General features: G+C 42.4%; 1 pseudogene; it reads right to left on the bottom strand.

The window, feature by feature from the left end:
- Positions 1–10991: 10991 nt before the first annotated feature.
- On the bottom strand, positions 10992–11833 carry LOC103735549 (annotated as a pseudogene).
- Positions 11834–12805: the final 972 nt, after the last annotated feature.

The raw sequence follows: 12805 nt of genomic DNA, 5'->3' as shown, positions 1-12805 counted from the left end.
TCTCAGCTATCTGGATATGTCCCATTCTTTTAGGACTCAGTTTAGGGGATTTAGCTCAATTGATGGAATGAAGAAATGAATGAAGCCCTGAGTTTGGACTCCAGCACCGGCAGCACTGAATGCACATGTCTGTAATCTCAGTCCTCAGCAGGTGGAGGCAGGAGGATTAGACGTTAAATATCACTTTTAACTCCATAGCGAGTTTGAAGCCTGGGTTACAAACGACCCTTTCTCAAAAACAAACCAACAACAAGCAACAAAGCCGAATCAGTCAGGCATGATGGCGCACGCCTTTAACCCCAGCATTCATGAAGCAGAGGCAGGTGGATATCTGTAAGTTTGAGGCCAGCCTGGTCTACATGGCAAGTTACAGGCCAGCTAGGGCTACAAAGTGAGACCCTGTCTCAAAAACAAACAAACAAACAAACAAAACAAAATAAAAACAAAAAGCCCCAAATCAGCTTAGGTATCTCCTCTTCCAGGAAGCCTATACAGACCCTGTGCTTTTAAAAAGTTGAAGAGGGGCTGGAGATACAGCTCAGTGGTTAAGAGCACTGGCTGCTCTTGCAGAAGACCCAGTTTGGTTCCCAGCACCCACAAGGTGACTCACAACTATCCATAAACTCCAGTTCCAGGGAATCCAACACCCTCTTCTGACCTCTACAGGCATTGCACAGCGTGGGTGCACTTGCATATATACAGGCAATACACTCATACACATAAAATGAAAATAATAAATAAAATATTTTTTTAAATGTTGGAGAAAAACAAGTATAAAAGTGATGCACAGAGTCTGGGGAAGTGAATTGGTGAATAAGAGCACTTGGTGCACAAGCCGATGAGCTGAGTTCAGCCCTCCAGGACCCACATAAAAAGCTGAGCGTGCACACACACACACACACACACACACACACACACACACACAAAAAAAAACCACCCCAGAGCTGTTGTAAGAAGGAGTTAGATGCAAGAGGATGGCTGGGGCTTGCTGGCTGCCGGCCTAGCTCCAGGTTCAGTGAGAGACCCTGTCACAAAGGAGTAAGGCCAAGACTGGTAGAACAGGACAGCTGGGAGACCTTAGCAGACTGCCTGAGAGTGCCTGATCCGGCCTCTGCCTAGTGTAGGGGCTGAGAACTCAGCAGACTGCCTGAGAGTGCCTGATCCGGCCTCTGCCTAGTGTAGGGGCTGAGAACTCAGCAGACTGCCTGAGAGTGCCAAAATCAGGCCTCTCCTAGAAAACTTCCCAAATTGTGCTCTGAGTACCCACTAGGAAGGGTCCAAACGTTAGAAGGAAGACTGAGTACCTGACTGAGCCTGACTTGGGCCTCTGTGGGAGCTCCTGAGTAGCTGATCTGAAGCCACCAGCTCCCTCCAAAATAAAATCTGAGAGAACCTGAAACCTAGACCAAGCAGCTTTACATACCCAATAAGAAAACAACCAAGGCACACCAATAATGCAAACAGAAGCAGACTTCAACTCAACACAGAAAGGCTTGAGTTTCATGCCAGAAACACAAACAACAAAAGAAAGCTACATGCCAAAATCATAACATAAAAATAATAACAGAGAAAACAAAAAACAGCGTGTTCCCACCAAACTCCACCAGTCCTGTAGAAGAGTTCTACAAGGAGAACCCTCTAGAGATAACCCAGGACACAGAACTTAAAAGAACAATGATAAACATGATCAAGGAATTCAACAAATTTAAAGAACACACACACACACAATCAAATCAAAGAATTCATAGAAGGTAGGGATAAAATTCTGATTAAATTCACAAAAGAGAAACATTGAAGAAAACTCAGGCTGAAATGAAAAAGGAAGTGCAAAACTCAATAAGCCAACTTGAAACAACAGGGGACAGCCTCACTACTAGAATGAATGAAATGGAACACAGAATATCAACACTGGAGGATAAAGTTAAAGAACGGGACTGCTCAAGCAAAGATTGTGAAAAATTTAAAAAGACATAGGAATGGAATATGTAAGAGATGTGGGACACCAAGAATAGACCAAATCTATGTATCATAGGCATAGAGGAAGGAGAAGAATTTCAGGTTAACAGTGCTGACCAGATCAGTACAATTCAACAGGATTGTAGAAGAGAACTTCCCAAAATTAAGGAAGGACCCCCCCATACAAATACAAGAAGCACATAGAACACTAAATAGAAAGGACCAGAAAAGAAAATCCCTAATGGCATATCATCGACATCCTTCTCTGGCCTCTGAGCATACACATGGGCATGGGTACCTGATATATGCATGCGCACACATACACACATACATACATATGCATACACACAAAGTGATGCAAGCTACACTAAAGATTTTCACATTTCATTGTATATAAACTTTACCTTAAAATGTAAAAACATAAGCAAATATTAAGTTCTGGTTAATTAAATGTCATCTGCAATTCTTGAAATGCATAAGGTGATTAGAAAGATAGAAGGAAGGGTAGACAGATCTGTGAGAGGCAAGTAGAGCAAACTGTTAAAGTCTAGCAGTTGTGTAGATGAACGCTTCTTATACAGTTATTTCAAATTATGTGCATACGTGGATATTTAGGATTTATTTATTTACTTGTTTAGTTTTGAGCAAAGTCTCCTGTAGCCCAGGCTGGATTTGAATTCCCCACATAGCTTCAGATGATCTTAAACTTCTGATCCTCCTGCCTCTACCTCCTGAGTGCTGGCCCACCACACCCAGTTTATGTGGTGCTGGGATAGTCAAACACTGTGCAAGCACAGTACCAGTAGAACCACTTCCCCAGCCCTAGATATTTGTATCATAAAATGTTGGGGAAGAGTGCATATGCCAGGTAAATCTTTCCTGGGGTAGCAGGAGGTGGAGCACTGCACAATCTCTTCAGCTCAGCCCACTTTGCTCCCTGTAGACGCAAGCACTGCCTACACCTTCCTGTTGGCATTGTAGAGAAGGGCTTATCCTGTCACACCCATCGTCAAAGCATCTCACTCCACATTGTCTTCTGCTCCTGGTTCCCACATCTCTCACAGTCATGTTTTGGGGATTTTGTGGTTTCAGTGCATATGGTTTAGTATTCTATTCCACAGGATACCATCCGGTTCCCCTTTGTCTGACCCCATGAAGTCACTTCCTCCTCAGTGCCCAGTGTCATATTCCAGCTGCAACTCTGGCATTGTGTTTTGAGAGGGGGCAATTCTTATCTCTAGTCTCATAGCACCATGGTTGACACTCCTGGTTACTTGGGGGATGGGTTCCAAATGAGAGGATTGCTGAGTCAGTGGGCATGGATGTGTTAGCTTTATATTCTGACTGAATCGGGCAGTGCTCTCTAGAGGAACAGAACCAACAGAATCTGTATTATAAAAGGGGATTGGCTTGTACAATGAGGGCTGGGTAGTTCCACAATGCCTATCTGCACACTGAAGAAGCAGAGAAGCCCAGACACAAAGATGGATGCCTTGATGGTACCAATGTGGTTGGTGCTGAAGACCCAGAAACTCCCTGGAGAGTTCCACGTTGGAATGCCAGTGGCAGAGCCAGAGGCACAGAACCACATGGCACCTGTAGCATTTTGAGCTCTTTTCAGAGCTTCAGTTGAAGCCAGATTCGTAGCCTACCCCAGGAAAGAATTTCAGGATGAGTCAGTACAAAGCACAGCTAGACTATTAAGAAGCAGTTTTAACATAATTTTAAGCATGTCTACTGGGAGAGGGTGTGTGTGTGTGTGTGTGTGTGTGAGAGAGAGAGAGAGAGAGAGAGAGAGAGAGAGAGAGAGAGAGAGAGAGACTTAGGAAAAGGATAGACTATAGCCAAGTACTAGCTTCTCAACAGAGAGTTGAGAGAGGTGTGTTTAAGTGTATTAACAAGTCATAATTACTGTTTTGGTGGTTTCTAAGTTTACATTGTTCAAATGGTTTCTGAAGGACTTTTTTTTCTCCTCCCTCTATTTTTTTCTTTTTCCTTTTTGGTAAATGAGATCATAGGTTTGTTCCTAAGGTACATTAGATAGGATTACAGCTGATAAGGTCAAACCACAGGTCATGGGGGTTGCACAAGGAAATTAAGACTTTTTTCTTACTGTAAACAAAGTTTGTAGTCTTATCTATGAGATTCCCAGAAAACTGAAAGTTTAGATCTTGGAAAGGAGCAAGGCCTTACTCAAAAATCACATGCACTTAGACCTTAATCATGCCCCACTACTATTTTAGCATTCTTCTTTGAAATCCCTCCCTATAAAAAGAATATTGGCTTCATACAGACAATCTTCACAGCAAATTTGTTGCTCATGTCAGAATTCTTGACTCTCAATGAGTGTGAGGCTTCAACTAGACTCTGCAGTGAGAGGCTCCTTTCCCACTCCCATATCCCCTTAATTCTCCCTGTCTATTGATCCTGCCTCAGTTCCCCTTCTGAGACTCTGACCCCTTAACCTTAAGGACTGATGGCAGCTCAAGATCCATTTTCTGGAACTTCTCTGCAGAACAGGGGTGCAGACCCTGTCTATCCAGGGATAAAAAATCCTGACCTGTCTGATCTAAAGGTATATGAGATCAGAGCTCAGAGACTGGAGGATCATCAATTCATGAGAATCTGAAATGGAAGATGTTATTACTAGAGACAACAAACCGTATATAATCTATAAGTCACTAGCAGGCGCTTATGCCTGAGCCCAAGATTAACACCAAACCAGGAGGGCTTTTTAAAATCATGAGGTGCCTAGTAATCATGATGCTAACAAAATACTAAAACTTAAGGCAAAGGAGCTGGACAGATGGCTCAGTGGTTATGAACATTGGCTACTTTTGCAGAGGATCCAGGCTCAGTTCCTAGTACCCAGATGGCAGCTAACAACAATCCTTAACTCCAGTTCCAGGGGATCCTACACCCACTTCTGGCCTCTGTGGGCATTACACACACTGGTGCACTTACACACATGCAGGCAAACACTCATAGATCTAAAATAAAAGTAAATCAATCAAAAATTTAAAAACCACTTAAGGCAGACTCTACATAGATTTAATTTGGATATACAAATCTTGGAGGACTGAGGGGACACATTGCCCCAGTTGTTGGGTATATATACACACAATCCTCTACTTTAATAATGGCACAGTTTTCCCCTCACATTGTGGTCAGAATATCAAAGGCCATTTGATTTTGTGAGACAGCTTTTGTAAGTTTTTTTTTCATATTTTATTTATTATTTTTATTTTATGTGTGTATTGCCTGCATGCAGGTAAGTACACCCGTGTCATGCAATGCCCATGGAGGATAGAGGCTATTGGATCCCCTGGAACTGGAGTTATGGACAGTTGTTACCTGCCATGTAGGTGCTGGGATTCAAACCTGGGTCTTCTGCAAGAACAACCGATGTTCTTAACCGCTGAGCCATCTCTCCAGCCCCAGACAGTTTTTTTTTTTTCTTCTTATCATTTGAACTTCAGAGTGAGATTCCTTAGGAGATAGGTAGATGATAGATAGATGATAGACAGATGATAGATAGATGATAGGTGGATAGGTGATAGATTGATAGATGATAGATAACAGATAGATATAATGATGATAGTGATATACTGAAAATATGACAAAGCACAAAAGAACAATCCCAAGAAGGAATCCAATGGGAAAATAATACTAATATAGTACAAGATTGCAATCATTGAGTATACGTGACTATACCACCAGTATCTAAAAGAAAAATAATGAAGAAAACCAAAACATAAATTAATGTTATAATTGCTGATGGTTTATACGTGGGACTTATCTTTGCATCTAGAAAGTTGTTTCAAATTAGCTTATCGAGTTTTCACTTCCTTCTTCATTTCAACCTGAGTTTTCTTCAATGTTTCTATCTCTTTTGTGAATTCAGTCAGACCTTTATCCCCATCTTCTTTTAGTTCTTTGATTTGTTTGTTTGTGTGTGTGTTCTTTAAATTCATTGAGTACCTTGATCAGGCTTATGATTTGTTTATTTAAATTCTGTGTCCTGGGTTATCTCTAGAGGGTTCTCCTTGTAGAACTCTTCTACGGGACTGGTGGAGTTTGGTGGGAACATGCTGTTTTGGTTTTCCCTGTGATTATTTTTCTGTTGTGATTTTGGCATGTAGATTTCTTTTGTTGTTTGTGATTCTGGCATGAAACTCAAGCCTTTCTGTGTTGAGTTGAAGTCTGTTTCTGTTTGTATTATTGGTGTGCCTTGGTTGTTTTCTTATTGGGTATGTAAAGCTGCTTGGTCTAGGTTTCAGATTCTCTCAGATTTTATTTTGGAGGGAGCTGATGGCCTCAGATCAGCTACTCAGGAGCTCCCACAGAGGCCCAAGTCAGGCTCCAGTCAGGTAGACTCAGGCTTCCTTCTTACATTTGGACCCTTACTAGTATGTACTCAGAGCACAATTTAGGAAGTTCTCTAAGGGGAGGCTTGATTTTGGTGCTCTCAGGCAGTCTGTTGAGTTCTCAGTCCCTACACCAGGTGGAGGCCAGATCAGGCACTCAGGCCATCAGCTAAGGTCTCTGTCCTTACAGCCCTATAACAGGCAGAGGCCAGATCAGGCATTCTGAGGCTGTCTGCTGAGTTCTCAGCCCCTACACCAGGTAGAGATCAGCTCAGGCACTCTTAGGCCCTGCACCTGGCACAGGCCAGATCAGGCACTCTAAAAAAAGAAAAAGCCTTAAGTGCAGAAGGAACCCCATGGGAATGGAAAAAAAAAAAAAAAAAAGCCCTACCAGAAGCCATACAGTTATTTAATGAAAATTCCAGTGCCAGAGGTGGGTTGCCTCCCTATGAGTTGTTGGCCAGAGGGCCACTAAAGTTCCCCAAAACAATAAAGGCCAATAATGTTGGTTGTATGCCAGAAATGTATGACAAAAGCCTATTGTGGAAGACACCGCATGATATGAGAGTTGGAGAGGGAGAACTCAAGCTTGGACTACATTGGAAGCTCCCTGCCAGTGCCAGAAGGTGACATGCAGATGGCTGGGGAAGAACTATCCCCTATAATTCTGCTTAATGATGGGCCCCACGTGCTACACTATCAACATACCAAGCAAGATGTTCCAGCTGGTGTGACAGTGGTGCGTCTAGTGTATATACAATCAGCAAATTTTTGATTGGATATAATGCCTGCTCCTAAAGGTAGAACACACATCTGTACTGCAGACTAGGCCAACCCCCTGTGGCAGGGAGGATATAGGCCCCAGTAAGGAAGTCACTGCAATTGTTTTGTTAGATGGATGTGATGCACCTGCTAAATTACCATCCAAGCATTTGTGTTTAGGCCCATAGGTTAAGTTATAGCAGCCACTGTTTAGATGTTCTTGCTTCTTGCTGTTTTTGTTTTTATAACAGATGGAATCCCACTGAAATGGGCCAATAGCCCATAGAAAACAGATGACGCAGAGGCCCGAAAGTTCAGTGCCTTGCCACAATGGGAGGAAGGTCATCCCACACCTATCACCCCCTCCAAGGCTCAGGGACTTTTGCAGAAGAGGTTGGCAGAAAGAATGTAAGAGCCAGAGGAAGAGGTGGAGTGTTAACTGAAAGTGTCCTCTGACCACTATGCCAGCAAACTATAGTCAAACCTCCTTCCCACATTTGTCAAGGAGTCGAGGGGAGAGCCAGTTACCCCTCCCACCCAATCAGTCGACCTTAGCTGCATGTGGGGGAGGGGCTAAGGATCTATAAGCCAAAAATATCATGAGGCACCTCTCTTGCCATTTTGTGTAACTGTTGGGGAGTTACAGGATCTATATTTGAGGGTGGACTTTCCAGCCCAGCCATAAATGGGGCAGGCACCCACTCTTCTGTAAATAACCCCCCACCCTATGCTCTATTAGCAAGCCCAATAAACTCACTAGGATTTTCCAAAAAATAAAATAATAGAGCTAATGGATACCTTCATTAGTCCATCAAAGTTGACCCCATGTTGGCAAATCCTTTGGTCTTTGATTTCTTATTCTTATCCCCCCACTTAAACTTCATTGTACATACATTTCTATGTAACCTGATTAAAGTTATTTCTGAAAAAATGTGCTAAAAATTGCCTCTCTTTGGAATAATAAAAGAAAAGAAAGTTATCTCTTTTTTTCTTGTCTGAAGACAATTTTTAAGTCTTAGAAGTTCACAGGTGTAAGCAACATTATCTTCAGGATGTTCTTGAGGCTGTGAAGACTCAGAAAGGAAAGGAGAGTAACTTCTTGAGTTTTTCAGTCTGGGTGGGGTAAGCCTCTATTCATCCTGAAAAAGTGTCAGCAAAAGTCAGAAGATATTTATATCCATGACAAGGAAGCACTTGAGTAAAATCTCGAGTCAGTCTTTACCCAGAATGTGCCTATCAACATACCAAGGCACAAGGCAAAGAAAGGCAGTAGCTTAGTTCCATCTCCTGGGTTATTACAGGAACAGAACAGACAGGACTTTTTGGACTGTGGACTACATAGTCCTTTTGTCCAAAGACACAAGTGACTAGAATGGTGAATGTCTGCCTTTTGAGGTGCCACAAGTCATGAAATTCCTTAATCGTGTTTTGATGTGCTGGGGCTAACAGTGTTATCCTCTCCTTGAGTCCAGACACTATTATCAGCCAGTCTATAACCTCGCTGGGGGGCTCATTCTGCCTCTGCTTCTGTTTAAGAGGGGCTTATCTTTCACATAAGAGATGCTGTATCAAAGCCCTCTCTGTAGCCTCAGAGCATTACTTCAGCTGTTAGTTTATAAGCTAAATTATAGAGGTTAGCTTAGACTTTTAGGTGAGGACTCCCAGTGTTGTGCCTTATCTTTCTGTCACATACAGGGTAATTTCCAAGACTGGGGCTGATAGCAAAACTTTTGGTTTTGAGCATTCGTACCAACCCTGGTTATTCATTTAGAGAGGGATCCTGGGTTATCTGTTAAGGGAGAGAACAAAGCTTCAATATTAAAAAGAAAATTATCATTTTTACCCACCATAACAAGAGTTATCTAAGGGTCCTTGAAGGTTATCTGTTATGTAGAGATCAGCCTGTGCCATGCTCTAAGTTTCTCTTTATTATGCAAAACTCTGGCTTCACACTGTGCCTGTCCTCAGCGACTCCATTTTACAAAGCAATGATTGGTTCCATTCTGATTGCAAATATGGAGGCAGAATGACCCTGCGTCTCATTGTGCACAAGCATATCACCTGTTCTTCACCAACCATGAGGCACAGAATGGTGTGTAACTTATTCTGAAAAAGAAAAAGGTACTACTTACCAACTTAACATAGTAGACTGGGAATATGTGAACACAGGAGTGTATGAAAACCATATCTGAAAAATCAGCCTTAGGATGTATCAAAAACAGTAGACTGACAAAGGGTGTGGCATCCTCACTTGGACCCCATAAAGAGAAGAACATCAAATGCTGTGATGTCAGTGACTCTGATCTGTCATCTAACCATTCGGTGTATACATCGAGGTGCCAAAAGGCAGAGAACTCCTGACCTTTCCCAGAGCTTCAGCACAGGTCAGTCCTCATTGCTTGACTCAACTTACTCAAATTGCCAACCATCCACCTAACTATCAATCCATCTATCCATCCATCCTCCTACCCACCCATCCAACTGTCCATCAGGGCCCAGTCCTGAATCCTGACTCCACAGTTCTGTGATCTTGCTGACTCAAACCTGTGGCTCAGCTCTATGGCCTCCAGCAGCTTTCCAACTGAGTTCATTAATTATTTTTTATGATACGTAGCCCTGGCTGGCCTAAAACTTATTGTGCAGATCAAGCTGGCCTTGAACTCACAGAAAGATCTGCCTTCCTCCACCTCTTAAGTGCTGGGATTAAAGGCTTGCCAGGTTGAGTTCATTAACATCTAATCACCTGTACTGACTACTTGTATCAGCTCACTGCTTCTGCCTCTCCTAAGGCCTTTTTAAACTCTTTGATCTCTGTGGTCCTTTAATCCTTTTGTAGCCATTCTGTAACCTACATACATACACAGACATAGATATAATTTAATTACTGTGTAAAGTGTAGTGTGTAATCTGTGAGTTAATATTAGTAATTAAGATTGGATTAAAAGAACCTGAGTTTGCCAATGGCCAGCTATCAAGGGAAATCAAGAGTATTCGGCAGATTGAAGCCAATGAAAATGATGTGGCTTATTATTACTCAGTGTTAAGTTCAGCACCGTGAAAAGACACAGTGTGTCTGTGGATGTTCTGGACTAGCGCACTTCCTGAGCTAGGAAACCCTGGGCAACTTCAAAGGCAGCCATCTTTGGATCTGGAGGCCTCTTCTCCCTTCAGAGGGTGGGACATCCTCCCTTAAAGTGGTTTTCTTCTTTGCACGGGGGAGGGTGACCCCTGTTTTTGTACTGAAACCCCACTGGCAGTCCTATCTACCTGAGCTTCATTCAGCCAGGGGGGCATAGTTTGAAAAGCTTCATTATGTGAACTTGGGAGAGGGGCCATTGTGTTCATGACCCATAAAAGGTCACTGTGGCCTCCACCTCACCCTCTTTTACTCTTTTGCCCTATTGGAGCCAGGTCACAGGTCACACACCTCCAGGTTCTCTGTATCTCCCCCTTCATCAACTATCTCCTTTCTTTTAATTATCTGTGTTTTGTACAATCCATTATAAAGAGGCAGAAGAACCTGGAAACCCCAGTTTTCGACCTGTAGACTCAGGTCCACGCCTGTTACATTCAGACCTTCTGTAATATGCTTAAGCTTTCTGGTTTTGCTGTCACTTTTTAGTTCCATTTTGGAACAAAACATTACTTTGGGACAAAACTAATTTACAATCTAAAATTCCTTTTTCATACTGAGGAATTTCCCAATCTCTTTAACCTTCTTTACCAAAAACATATTTCCTATCTATAATTTTCTATACTTATTTTTCTAACTTGATGATTCCTTTCTGGTTTACTTTACAAAATTTAGAAAAACCCATTCCCTTGTGTGTAGGGGGCTGGTGTCAGATGTCCACATCACTTTCTACCTTGTTTTTGGACGCAGGATCTCTCATTGAACCTCCTGGTTCAGTCTCTCCTCTCAAGATTTCTTCATTGTTTTCCGACAAGCAAGTCTGCTATTAAATAGTTCTCAAGAATTTCTTCAACTGAAGGTCAATGTTAATCCTTTAAATTTAACATCTTTGTAATAATGGTAGTCATTCATCAGAGTAGTGGTATGGAATTCATCTGAATTTGCCTATTCTTATTTTCCCAACTAGTTAAAGGCTATAAACTGATACATTACTGTGTATAACTGATACACCAAATAACCCAGTGACCAGATGTCTGATTTCCCCTTATAGGACATTCATTGTTCAGAAGACATGCAATGAAGTATACCAATAAATGTTTGTGAAAACTCATACTGTGATTTAATATTCTAGCAGCTAGCCCAAAGCCCCCAAACACCTTGTTCTGCTTGTCATCCAGGGAGACATTGGCTGGCTTCGGGTCTGATGCAGTATGGTATGACCAGCTTCTGCTGTGACATTCTTCCAGGACCAGTGTCAACTGAGTCATCACTCCAAGAGCAAACTCTTCCTTTAAGTACTGTCTATCCTTGGTCCCTTTGTAAGCACACTAGCCAGGTCAATACTTTTGCAATACTCTATTCCACTGTACAGACTTGTGTCACTCCCACCAATAATATGACTGTAGTAAGAGAAAATGTTTGGATGTTTCAGTTAGTGAAGCAATTTTACTTTAGAAATAAGCATGTTTCTCACCTTCTGTCAAGGAGCCATAGTCATAATCAAAGTCATTCCAAACTAATATCTTGCTATCACTTTTCCTCCAGATCGCTGGAAGGGGCCATTGGAACTTGTGCAGACGCTGAAGAACACCTCGTAGTCTTCCAGAGGTGGCATGGCAGGCCACTGAGGCCCAACTACCCAATCACCAACCAACTGTCACCACCAAACCATGCCACCCAAGCTGTAGCTAAATCCATCACCTGGCCAAACACTCTCTCCCAAACCTGAATCAAGTCTTCTTTAAATTTTGTTTTCAGTACTGAAGATGGAACCTGGGGCCTTGGCATCAAACCTGTACTCTACTGTCCAATACGCTCATCTCCTCCTATAGTTTTATTGATAAGTCTACAACCCTACTTAGGAATCAAACAGTTAACGTAGGATGACTTGATGTGTTGGTTCAGGAAGTGACAAATGCATTTATAGTTAGTACCAAATGGAGACCAATCAGAATTCAAAGCCATTTTTTTTCAGAAGGAGGGTTGGAGATGTAGTTGTTAGAATGCTTGCCTGCTATACACAAAGACATGGATTGGATTTCCAGTACTGTGTAAACTAAATGTGGCAATGCATGCCTGTAGTCCCAGCTCTCTGGAGGTGGAGGCAGAAGGATCAGAAGTTTCTTGGTTGCATAGGGAATTTATTGAGGTCAGCCTGTGCTAGAGACTCAATTCAAAAAATAATAATAAAAGTCCAAGACTTGTCTGGAGCCCATGAGTTTTCAACCTACAGCAAATTGTCTGAGCTATGGAACCTAGCTGCTGACACATGAACACTGGAATCACTGCTCACAAGATCAGCGGCTTGGAGATTTGGAGTCTCCAGCTCTCTGGAGATGGGATTCTTAGAGGACAGCGGAGTGCGGTACCAGTTCCTTTTGCATAAATGTTAAATGTTCATCCTAGGGCTGGGGAGATGACTTAACAGATAAAGGCCTGCTGCCAGATCTAGTGACATGAGTTCAATCTAGAGAATACTCATGGTGGAAGAAGAGCATTGACTCCAGAAAGTTGTTCTTTGACCTCCACATGTGTCACATGGCACACACAGACACACACAGACACACAGACACAGACACACACACAC

The sequence above is a fragment of the Nannospalax galili genome, unplaced genomic scaffold, assembly GCF_000622305.1.
Source record: "Nannospalax galili isolate Female #2095 unplaced genomic scaffold, S.galili_v1.0 scaffold1357, whole genome shotgun sequence".
In the NCBI taxonomy this organism is placed as follows: Eukaryota; Metazoa; Chordata; class Mammalia; order Rodentia; family Spalacidae; genus Nannospalax; species Nannospalax galili.
This window is presented reverse-complemented; position numbering and strand designations above follow the sequence as displayed.